Source organism: Strigops habroptila, chromosome 1 (assembly GCF_004027225.2).
Source record: "Strigops habroptila isolate Jane chromosome 1, bStrHab1.2.pri, whole genome shotgun sequence".
Lineage (NCBI taxonomy): Eukaryota > Metazoa > Chordata > Aves > Psittaciformes > Psittacidae > Strigops > Strigops habroptila.
Window position 1 is genome coordinate 2,061,588 of NC_044277.2, and position 12,552 is coordinate 2,074,139.

The following is a 12,552-nucleotide window of genomic DNA, read 5'->3' on the forward strand; positions in this document are numbered from 1 at the left end:
TATCCAAAAAACTACTTTGTTTTTCCAATACCTGAAGACATTCTCATAGAATCATAGAATTATAGAATACTTCAAGTTCAAAAAGACCTTAAGATCATCCAGTTCCAACCCCTTGCCATGGGCAGGGACACCTCACACTAGACCGTGTTGCCCAAGGCTTTGTCCAACTTGGCCTTGAACACTGCCAGGGATGGAGCATTTACCACTTCTTTGGGCAACTTCTTCCAGTGCCTCACTGCCCTCACAGGAAAGAACTCTTTCCTTACATCCAACCTGAATTTCCTCTGTTTCAGTTTGAACCCATCACCCTTTGTCCTATCGCTACAGTTCCTGATGAAGAGTCCCTCTCCAGTGTCCTTGTAGCCCCCTTCAGACACTGGAAGCTGCTCTGAGGTCTCCACACAGCTTCACTTCTCCAGCCTCAACAGCCCCAATGTTCTCAGCCTGCCTTCATATGGGAGGTGCTCCAGCCCCTGACCATTCTCGTGGCCCTCCTTTGGACTTGCTCCAACAGCTCCATGTCCTTCTTATGTTGAGGATACCAGAACTGTATACAGTTCTCCATGTGGGAATTGTGGGTGAAAAATGTAAGGAGTTACTGAAGGCGGGGTTTTTAATGGAAAACCAGGGCTTCTATGTAAAGAAATACTGAAGTATAATTGAGTTGTAAATAAAATTAATTCCGCTTTTCTCTCTTTTTATGATTAGAATTCCGAATCCTTTTGATATGTGGAAACCTCCAAAAACACAAGCTGGATTTGCGTATTCCTTCTTTTGTGTACTTGCAGAAATGAAATCTAGCTGACAAGCATTAAAAGCAACAAATTAGTAAAGAAAACAAACCAATGCTCTTTCCACTTCCTATATAAATAAATCCCTAGGATATGGAATGGAAATCTGTGCAATAATTAGCTGTAAATGTAGTACAGGGCAGTGAACATAAAGGAAGACTTAGATATAATCCACCATATGCATAATGACAGGTCTCCTGGGTAAGCCATCCATGCTATGCAAAATGAGCCTTAACTGTAATTCACCATGAACATAATGACACCCTAACGTATGTTAAAATGCTCTGTAATACAATGCAGCATAAATATAGAGACATCCTGAATCACCATGACACCAAATATTGCAAAATCCTCTTCTTTTAGCAGATTAATGTATTAATTCTGTAACGAGGAGCGCGGTAGTGATGAATAATGTTTCTATAAAGACCAGAGCATTGCTATGACATGCCAAATCATGACCCATGCTGTCTTTCTCCCATGTACCAATTGGTAATTCAACAGAATTTATGGAAGAAAGTTGCATTCAGATGTCCCACCAGTTTATAAAAAGATGTCTATCTCTGACAAGGTTGGAGCGAATAAATCACATGGAAGGTGATGCTTACCACATGGAGGCTTTATATTTAGTGTGCCAACATGCAAAACACAGAGAGACACACAGGACAGTGCATATAGAATCACAGAATCATAGAATAGTTAGGGTTGGAAAGGACCTTAAGATCATCCAGTTCCAATCCCCTGCCATGGGCAGGGACACCTCACACCAGACCATGTCATCCAAGGCTATGGCCAGCCTGCCCTTGAACATTGCCAAGGATGGAGCATTCACCACTTCCTTGGGCAACCCATTCCAGTGCCTCAGCACCCTCACAGTAAAGAACTTCTTCCTTAGATCTAATCTGAACTTCCCCTGTTTAAGTTTGAACCCATTACCCCTTGTTCTATCACTATAGTCCCTAATGAAGTGTCCCTCCCCAGCATCCTTGTAGCCCCCTTCAGATACTGGAAGGCTGCTATGAGGTCTATGCACATAGCATGAGATTTTTAACCTTCCAAAATTGCACATGGGGAAATTCACATGTTCACATATTTTATGTACACACATACATGTTTGCAGTTTGTACTCATGTGTTTTCTCTACAAATTCGATAGCTCATAGCTTTCCTGGTTAATTCAGGATTAAATCCATTTGCCACATTAGATGGGATTTCATTTCCATAGCATTTTTGTGATATGTGATTGCATTTGTATTGACTTTTTAATTGCAATTTGAAATAAAGTATTTCTTCCACAGATCTAATTAAATTGAAGTATTTCTCACATCCCCGTTGTTCACTTTATCTAATCATATCTAAGCATATGTGGAGCTGTGTGAAAGTACCATGATCACTGATATGCACAAGCAAAGCCACACACTCACATGAAATCACAGGATAAGAGGACACATGTACATGTGCACCCACGCATGTACACACATGCACACACATGCTAACAGCCTTGCAGATCCCATGATGGCAGCCCATTCCACTCCAAGACCACCATGATCATAGAATCATAGAATGGTTTGGGTTGGAAAGGACCTTAAGATCACCCAGTTCCAACCCCCCTGCCATAGGCGTGTACAAAACCTCAGCGGCTGACTCTTCTCTCAGTAGTACAAGTGAGGAGCAACACTGGAACAGCTAATGCTGCCATGCAAAGAACTGTTCAGCAAACTAGAGTAGAGAATTGGCTTCCTGCTAGTCACATCATTAAAATTCTCTAAGAATCTGACCAAGAAAAACTCATGTGTTTTATTATAACAGACCCTAAAGGAATAAGCAAGACTGCATGGAAAATAGTTGCAGCATTGCTTTCTTTATCTCATAAAACATTTCAGAGTTTCTTCACAACCGGCACCTTTTTCAGATGAAATATAAAACTTTAAGGGTTTTGATAGGAGTCTGAAAAATGTCAAGTGACGGTTTGGGATTGGAGTGAAGGCGAAGAAGGTCTGGGTTTTGTTGTTTATTAAAAAAGACAAATCCCCTGGAAGGAGACATTTCACAGAGAAATATCACTCCTTCAAAACCAGCCAAAGCAACCATTTTTCAGAGAGAAATATTGAGATCTGGTTTGAACTGTAAGTGCAAGACCTACCTGAGCCATTGGAGGTTCAGTGACCCACCTACCACCCAGGAAAAACCATCTAACACCGTAGGCTGAAGTTATGCTTTGGTTGATCTGTTGGCTTTCATATAGCTCACTGTAACTCATGCACCAGCTTCCCTGCATCCATCTCTTTTTGCAGCCCTATGTGCCCCATTCAACTCCCCATAAGAGGAGACAAGGCAACAGGAATAGCCAGTATCTGGATGTGCCATTTGTGCCCCTGCTATATCAAGCCAGGCTGATGCACAGCCCCTCCTATCTAGAGGAGCACCTCCTATCTATCTAGAGGATCACTGCCTATTAGAGCACCTCCTGTATGAAGACAGGCTGAGAACATTGGGGCTGTTCAGCCTGGAGAAGAGAAGCTGCATGGAGACTTCAGAGCAGCTTCCAGTGTCTGAAGGGGGCTACAAGGGTGCTGGGAAGGGACTCTTCATCAGGGACTGTAGGGATAGGACAAGTGGTGATGGGTTCAAATTGAAACAGGGGAAGTTCAGGTTAGATCTGAGGAAGAAGTTCTTCATTGTGAGGGTGGTGAGGCGCTGGCACAGGTTGCTGTGTGCAGCACTGGGAGCTGCTCTAAGGTTTCCCCTTAAGGAGCCTTCTCTTCTCCAGACTGAACCAGCCCAGCTCTCTCAGCCTGTCTCCAGAGCAGGGCTGCTCCAGCCCTCTGATCATCTTACGCAATATAATATACGTTTGTGTTTAAGCTTCAGGAAAATGGCAGGTATCCCATTTCCAGTTTCCCTGTGTTGCTGGAGTTTCTAATTCTTATATAAAAAGAAATAGCCAAGATGAAACGTGCTTCAAGACCATGGAAAATAATTCCTGGGGACTGTGCAAATGATGACACATCAGGAAATGAGGTCTGATGTGCAGCTGTGGACAACATTGTCATCCAAGCATCACACTCATTCTCTGAGCTGCTGTCAACACCTTTCACTTCCTCATCATGTGGAAGATGAAGATAGATACCTCCATGCCCTATAAGCTCTGACAATAAGGATATTGAGAAAAGCTAACATTGTGCACTTGTATAGGATAAAATGGCAGAGGCAAAGGTATTACAGCAGAAGTTGTGGGAGAAGAAAATCCTGAAAGGACTGGAACGGATTCCTCTTCTAGCTCCTAATTAGGATTTAAACAATCTCTGTGTGTTAATGAAGAGCTTTCATGTTGAAATGTCACTTACGCCCATTGTGATTTAAGGGAATTATTATGTGGTATTAATGTGAAGTGTCAGAGAATCACAATGGAAGAGAAATCCTCACTCAGAAGAGTGAGAAGGAGTTTTCTGAATGGTGAAAATACTAAAAATATTTTAAATACCCAAACAGGCTACAAAGAGAAAAACGAAGGAAGAAAATTTGTAGGATCAGTGTGGATGCCTGTGGATGCCTTGAGCTTTACCATAGGGCAGCAGGTCCCACAGCACTGCTCTCCAGAGAGGCAAGAGGGAAATTGTGGCAGTGTGAGAAGGAGGGAACACGACAGGGCAGCTTCTTAAGCATCTGAGATGCCTATGCTCAAACTTGAGGAATAAACAGAAGCATTTGAATTTCTTGTGCTTACCCACCACTGTGATTCATCAGTGTGATGGAAATCAGTCAATCAAAGGTCAGGCTTGTTGTCCCACACTTATGCACACCATTGGATGGAGGAAGGAGGGAGGACCTGGTGTGTATATACATAGAGAGAGAGACTGTTCATGGCCTGTGTGTGAGTCTGAAGTTGAGGAAGAGGTGAGAGACAAGCCAGTTGAATGGCTGGGTAATCAGTCAGAAGGGAACCGGGGATGTTATCCTGAGCAGGAATGATGTGATGGTGCTGTCTGAGGGACGTACTATGGAGCCTGTTCATCAGGAAAAGGTGGTGGGAAGGAAGAGAAAGAGTTTGTTGGTTTTGAGTAGCAAGTGTGCAGAAAAGAGGTCCTGGTAGAAATGGGGTGTTTGATTCTGTAGGTAAGGAGGATCAATTTAATGCAGCAGGACAGGCAACCTATAGGAGTCATGGATCATGCTGGGGATAATCCTTTGGGTCAGGAAGAAAGAAATCTCTGCAGGAGGAGCTTGTGGACACTGAAGTTGACCTTGGTTGGTTAAAAGGAATCACTGAGTTGTGGATTGTGCTTTCCAGAGGGAGGGAAGGAAAGTGTTTGCACTTCTCTGAAATCCACTTTCCTTATCACAGGGACTTTTCTAATCCACTTTTCTTATTGCAGGGGGGTTGGAACTAGATGATCTTAAGGTCCTTTCCAACCCAAACCAGTCTATGATTCTATGATTCTGATTCTGTGATTCTGTGATTCTATGACTCTATGATTCTATGAAGTGAGTGTATGATCTGGGGACTGATGGCCCAGACTTTTCATTTTATGTCACCAAAGGCTTTTAAAAGGTTTACATTCCTTTGAATGCCAAGCCCACATTATTGGTATTATCTGGAAGTGAGACACAAGCTGAATTTCCAGGCCTGTAACAAGTGTACTGCAGGCAGTGCTAACTGCTCACCCACCACCATCTGCAGTTCAAAACCTCACTCAAATCCTAGCCAATAAATATGTATAGAAGAACATTCTGATGTGTCATTAGTGGTGAGGCTTAATAAAAGGAGCTGATAAAAGAGTCTTTAGGTATGTAAAATCATCTTGATGGGAAAAAGGGAATAGTCCAGAGTGCAGGTCCATTGGGGACGGCCCAGGAAATGAAAGACTTTACATTCAAACATGGGACATAAACTTGGAAGTTACCAAAATCTTTTCATCAGGAAGAATAATGAAGCACAGAGATTGATTGTTGGAAAGGGTGGGAAGTGCTTAGTGTGAGAAGAATGACAGCACATCCTACGTAAGTGAATCAAGGTGGAACTGACCATGCCTCATGACAAAGCCTGAAATAATTGACCTCAGGAAGTCTTTTTCAATCCTGTGAATTTTATTGTCAAATTCTATCAATCATTGACTTCCCTGGAGCATTAATTAGTCTTAGTCTTCCAAAACACTTTTCTATACTGTGCCCCTATGAAAGCTGAGAGATTTAATTCCCTCATCCCAACGAAAAGCTGATAGGTACAGAAGGTCATACTCATAGAATCATAGAATCATAGAATCATAGAATCACAGAATCACAGAATCACAGAATCACAGAATCATAGAGTAGTTTGTGTTGGAAAGGACCTTGAGATCATCCAGTTCCAACCCCCTGCCATGAGCAAGGACATCTCACACTAGACCATGTTGCCCAAGGCTCCTTCCAACCTGGCCTTGAACACTGCCAGGGATGGAGCATTCACCACTTCTTTGGGCAACCTGTTCCAGTGCATCATCACCCTCACAGGGAAGAACTTCTTCCTTAGATCTAACCTAAACTTCCCTTGTTTCATTTTGAACCCATCTCCCCTTGTCCTATCACTACAGTCCCTGATGAAGAGTCCCTCTCCAGCATCTTTGTAGCCCCCTTCAGACACTGGAAGCTGCTCTGAGGTCTCCACGCAGCTTCTCCTCTCCAGGCTGAACAGCCCCAATGTTCTCAGCCTGTCTCCATACAGGCGGTGCTCCAGCCCCTCGTGGCCTCCTCTGGAGTTGCTCCAACAGCTCCATGTCCTTCTTATGTTGGGGACACCAGAACTGCACACAGTGCTGCAAGGGGTGTCTCACGAGAGCAGAGTAGAAGGGCAGGATCACCTCCTTCAACCTGCTGGTCATGCTGCTTTTGATGCAGCCCAGGATACCATTGGCTGTCTGGGCTGCGAGCGCATGCTGAAGCCAGCTCATGTTAAGTTTCAGGGAATGCCATTTCTTGTACGTTGAGTTCATTCCAAAGAACAATTTAACCCAAGTTTCTCAGCTTCTATGCACATCTATTCATACCCTTCTGTTCCACTTTGAACTCTAGTAGGAGAAATCTGAGCCATGGCAATTTTCTACTTTGGGAATTCATTGAAACGACTTATAACAGTATAATAGTCTCAAACATATTGCTCTTGTTCTACAGAACAAGAGACACCTGCAAGCAGGTGGGATTCCCTGTTTACTGTAGTGTTTATTAGCTGGCACATTTCCTAGACTGTCTATGTTTCTATGTTTAATTCAGGCTGTTCTGCTTCAATTCACTGGCATAAAACAGAAGACCATAAAGCATCAAGCCACTAAGAGAAATACAGTTTATTTTCTCTAAGCAGTCACTTCTGTATGTGCATCTTTGGGTACACTGAGTGCTGTGAGAGTAATCAAATACATATAGAATTGGTAAACCAAGACATCTGAAGGTACAGCAGTTGCCATGGTCATATGTTTTATGCTGCTGTGCAGACAGCCAAAATTGCCACTCAACGATAGCAACCCATTGGAGTCAATGACTCCTAAAGAAGAAGAAAGAGAATGGGATCACTAAAAATAGCGGTATTCTGTAAATGCCAGATTTCTTTTCTTTGTAGGAAGGACATAACAAGCATCTGAAAGTATCATTCTTCTTAGTGTTTTGTGCAAAGCAACCATTTGGATATTTCTGTTTGTTTTGATAGACCAGAGAAGGATTAAAATGAAATTGGAGTAGGAACGTTGCTGCTTGTTTTGACAAAGAGCATGCTTAAATGCAGCAAGATGAGAGCATAAGAAGGAGATGCTTTTTTGGGCATGCTATGTCCTGTTACTTGTTGAATTACTCTTGGGTATGATCTTTGGTTGTCAATATACACTACTGTTAGACTTGTTACAATAACAAACTTAGAGAAGCGAGCTCTTTGAACACTACTTATACTCGCTGAAACCAATCTAGCCTATGAACAGCTCCACAGAACACTTTGTGTGATCTCAGTATAGGGAGGTTCACATAAGAACAATGTCGTGGTTTAAGCCCAGCTGGTAACTCAGCACTGCACCAGCAACTAGGAAGGAGAATAACAACTGTTACAGCTGAACCCAGGACCAGCAACTACTGGCCTGTGATGGTCCATCCTGTCTCATTCTGGGATGCTTTGGCCTGTGCCAACTAGAATTCGCCCAGGACAAACCCAAGGTATGGTGTGGGGAGCAGCACAGGCTAAGGACGATGTCCAGTAGATCATTTGTATATAGTCACCGTCTTTAGGGAGGAAAAGTGTTTGGGAATACACATAGAAGCTGAGCTAAGCAGTGCCCTTTGGAGCTGTGAAAGAATGCTGGTAGATATAACCTTGTGTTCAGAAGCACAGGTAGTCCCCCCCTTCCATATGATTGTGCTCCATATGCACAATGCTTCAGCAGATGATTGGGTTATTTAACATAGACTGGATATGGCCTGTATGCCACCAGCTAAAAACTTGATCTACAGCCATTCTTGCTTGCCTGTTGCAGGGATACCATCACCTGCACATCACAATACACTAGTTTAGAGGGAGAAGTCTCCTTTACAGGAATGCAGGTGGTGGATTATCTTAACTCTGTTGTTAGCACTTCCTAAGACTAAGTAACCTCTTTTGAGTTAAGGAAAGGGAAAGGGAAAGGGGAAGGGGAAGGGGAAGGGGAAGGGAAGGGGAAGGGGAAGGGAAGGGGAAGGGAAAGGGGAAGGGAAAGGAAAGGGAGGGAAGGGGAGGGAAGGGGAGGGAAGGGAAGGGAAGGGAAGGGAAGGGGAGGGAAGGGAAGGGAAGGGAAGGGAAGGGAAGGGAAAGGAAGGGAAGGGAAGGGAAGGGAAGGGAAGGGAAGGGAAGGGAAGGAAAGGAAAGGAAAGGAAAGGAAAGGAAAGGGAAGGGAAGGGAAGGGAAGGGAAGGGAAGGGAAGGGAAGGGAAGGAAGGAAAGGAAAGGAAAGGAAAGGAAAGGAAAGGAAAGGAAAGGAAAGGAAAGGAAAGGAAAGGAAAGGAAAGGAAAGGAAAGGAAAGGAAAGGAAAGGAAAGGAGAGGAGAGGAAAGGAAAGGAGAGGAGAGGAAAGGAGAGGAAAGGAGAGGAAAGGAGAGGAAAGGAAAGGAAAGGAAAGGAAAGGAAAGGAAGGAAAGGAAAGGAAAGGAAAGGAAAGGAAAGGAAAGGAAAGGAAAGGAAAGGAAAGGAAGGAAAGGAAAGGAAAGGAAAGGAAAGGAAAGGAAAGGAGAGAGAGGGGTGAGAGAGGGGGGAGAGAAGATTTATGGACGAAAGGAAAGACTGTCTCTATAATACTGCAGGAACTAAAGCAATTACTCCAGTGAATCATTAGTTTTGCATTAGACCAAAGGGCAGATTTCACCTGCTGGCATCTCACAGAGACTGGAGCATGTAACAGATGAGTCTCTACTACAAGACAAAAGAAATCAAAAGAAGAAAAAGCAAAGCCCACAAAATCTACTATTTAAAAGTCAACATAATTGTACCAAAATATTCAGTTATTTGGGATCCATGGAGATATTTATAGAAATAAATTCATAAACATGTACCTTTTTTCTGCAAACTTCTAGGCACAGTCTAGTGTCTGTATCAACACCATCCTTCCAGGCTTTTCCATCTATCCTTCGATCTTCCCTACTCCATGACGTTGAGAGTTATCCTTGAGCTACCAGTATCCTGACACTTACTTAAAGCCCCTGTACAGCTCCTGTTTTGCCCCTTGACTCAGAGTTGCAAAGAACAGTCTTGGCACCGTTGACTTAAATAGTCAATAGAGAGTCAATAGTAATAGAGATGTCAGTCATCCTGGTAACATCTCAGAGCATGGGACTTGTCCAGCTGAGCAAGGAGAGGCAACCTGCTGACCATCTCTAGGATGTGATAGAACTGGTGACAAGATGGCTAGAAGGGCTTGGAGATGCCCTTCAGTGCCAATGTGATGGGGCCTAGAGTCAGAGTTTTGAAGTGGATCTTCCCCAAACTGGAATTAAAGTGAATGCAGAAAGAAGCATTAAGCTGTCTTTGCATCTCTGAATGTATATTTTCCTGAACTCAAGCTAGATAAATGTGTTGGTTAAAGAAAGATCATTGGATTTACAGGGAAAAGGGGAAAAATTTAGTTTTGGAAATGAAGATCTCTTCAAGGAAGTTGTGAATGCTTCATCACTGGCAGTGTTCAAGGCCAGGTTGGGTAGAGCCTTGAGCAACCTGGTCTAGTGTGAGCTGTCCCTGCCCATGGCAGGGGGTTGGAACTAGATTTTAAGGTCCTTTCCAACACTGACTATACTATGTCTTTTTACCATTGTCTTAGAAAACAGGTCCTTTTCTTCTATCATTACTCCATCAGTTTCCACTACATTCTGGATTGCAACAAAACTGCACTTTGGGGTCTCTAGGGAGAAGCCTTTTTTCTTCCACATTTCATGAGGCTTGGTCACATATTCTTGTGAGTTTCCTAGTTTTTGCTCATTCTTGACTTTCCCACCTGGCCAGGTCTCTGCTGTTTTATCTCTGTTTTAAATGCACAGTGGAAGGTTCCTTTGACAGAGTGTTCAGCAATGATTAGTCACACAAACTGGTTTTCTTCCTGCTTCTCTGCCCCGAACACTCCTGAAGCATAAGCCCTGTGAACAAAGGAACACAAGAATTGCTCTTTCACACCAGGGACTCATAACCTTCTGTAACAGAACAGCCGCTAGTTTTCCAGAACAAATTTTGCATAGTGTTGCTGTAGTGGCTTTTGTCTTTTAGACACCTAAAAATGAGCCTCATTTTTAACTATCCATGTACTGGTTTATATAGCTTCAGTTTTGGCTTATTCACTTGTCATGCAGAATGGTGTGTCATCCTTTCTCCTCATCAATGGGTTTTCTTGCAACCTTTTCCCATGTACCATTTTAGTTCTTTGCAGAGTACCTAGTGGGTGACACATCACAGGTTGGATCAACCTGGATCACCCAATCATCCAGACCTAGAAACTATCTACTAATACACTCATAAACATGTGCATTACCCTCACTATGCACTTACACTTCTACTAGGTCTTGCAAGAAGAGCTAGACACTTGTTTACCTCAGAAACATGTCTGTCGAAGACAATACAGTTCTTAGTCCTCCATTGAATAGAACCAGGATTAGTGGTCAGAGCTTTACTCACGTATACTTCGGCTGGCAGAGTGTAAAATAGGATTTGTTACCCTTATTTGAAGAGGTAAATGATCTTACACACCTTTTAGTGGAGAAAAACAGTGGTATCATTAGTATCAGAGTTAATGAAGCTGATTTCCCGATAGATTTATGTCTTGTTGATGTAGAAATACAACCTCTGAGAACCTTTGAGATCTCTGCTCTTTTGCCAGATGGGTTTTAGTTCAGACAATGGGTTCAAAAGTTATAGGGAAGACACACAGAAGGGGAAACAGTCACACAGACATAGAACAACCATGTCAACCCATAGGAAATCCAGTTCAAAATAATTTTAGGACAGATCAGACCCCCAGCAATGGGCTTAAAAACATACTTGGAGCAGGCTATGAACAAAGATAACCTCCTGCTCTGCTTGCCTGTCTTCCACAGGGACACCTGAGCTGTCGTTGCCAGAGTATCCAGGATTGTAGTAATACAAAACTGAAAGGATTTGGATCCAGATCAAAACACCTATAATCTGATGTCCTCATGTACACCACAATCGGTTACTGGAGATCTTGTTAGTACAGACAAGACAGTAATATTTTGAGCTTTACATGGGGCTGTTAAGATCTCTCTGTATTCATCAAAAGATGATGGGCCCCTCCAGTGGGTCATTCAGCCCCTCCTAAATGTAGCACTTCAAGCCCTTGGAATCTGCAATCTGTGCAAATTATTCTGAATTGGAATGAATGTCATTTTAGTCACAAAATCTTCCAGACTTGGAGCAGGACTCCATTGCAGTAAGGGCTGAATGAACAGATTGTTCCTATACAAAGTAGTTTGCAAACAGTGTTAAAAGACAGATGAGCAGACAGCCATGTTCACATAAACGCAATGATCTTAGCACATCATCGATTCCTCCTCTGGTACTGTTTTTTACAGGCATTGCCCATGATGACCATTATGTTCTCTCACTGAAATTCAAATTGCAGGGCTTTGGCAAGAAGATGAAAGCATACTTGTGAATGGTAGATGTGGGGCACTACTTTGACTCCAAAATGCTGATATGAGCCTGAAATATATTTGTGGTAAAGAAAGAGGTTTAATAGCATTACCTAAAGCCATGTTAAGTTTGATTTTGGCTTTAGAAACATTGGTTGCTGGTATCAGCATCCAGCAGGTCAAAGCTTCGGTGACATCTTGGCCACAGACATCCTGTGGAGGGGAGATTCACAGCCTGGTTACTGAGCATGTGAAAGAGCAACTTTTCATTGTAACGTTCAAAATAAACATGTGATTGCCAAGATCATCCAAGTCCTCTCTTGTGTATCCTCTTTGCGGTCAAATCTTTTAATGGCTTTGACTGTTGTTATGTTTATTTGACTGGGAGGAAGACAAGCAAAGGCCGCATGCTGCAATCTCCTAAAATCCTTCCAGATAAACCCACTATGATGACTCTTCTGTTCTGTAGCACCCATACCTTGGGTGTCATGCTTGAGAGACATGTTAATTACCATAGTAACAATGATACAAGGTGCATAGATTATATTCACATGCAGACTACAGACATATTCAAGTTCAACTCTGAGATATTTCCCAATACGTAGTAAAAAGAGAACTCAGTGTCTCATGCTCTGATTTATTCTGATGCCT

General features: G+C 42.9%; 1 long non-coding RNA gene across 1 annotated transcript; it reads left to right on the forward strand.

Annotated features, from left to right (window-relative positions):
- Positions 1–485: 485 nt before the first annotated feature.
- LOC115615446 lies at positions 486–11,983 on the forward strand. The gene is made up of 5 exons (XR_003994056.1): positions 486–556; positions 4,358–4,365; positions 4,835–4,837; positions 8,034–8,038; positions 11,971–11,983. It is a non-coding gene; the product is annotated as an uncharacterized LOC115615446 (long non-coding RNA).
- The last annotated feature ends 569 nt before the right edge of the window (positions 11,984–12,552 follow it).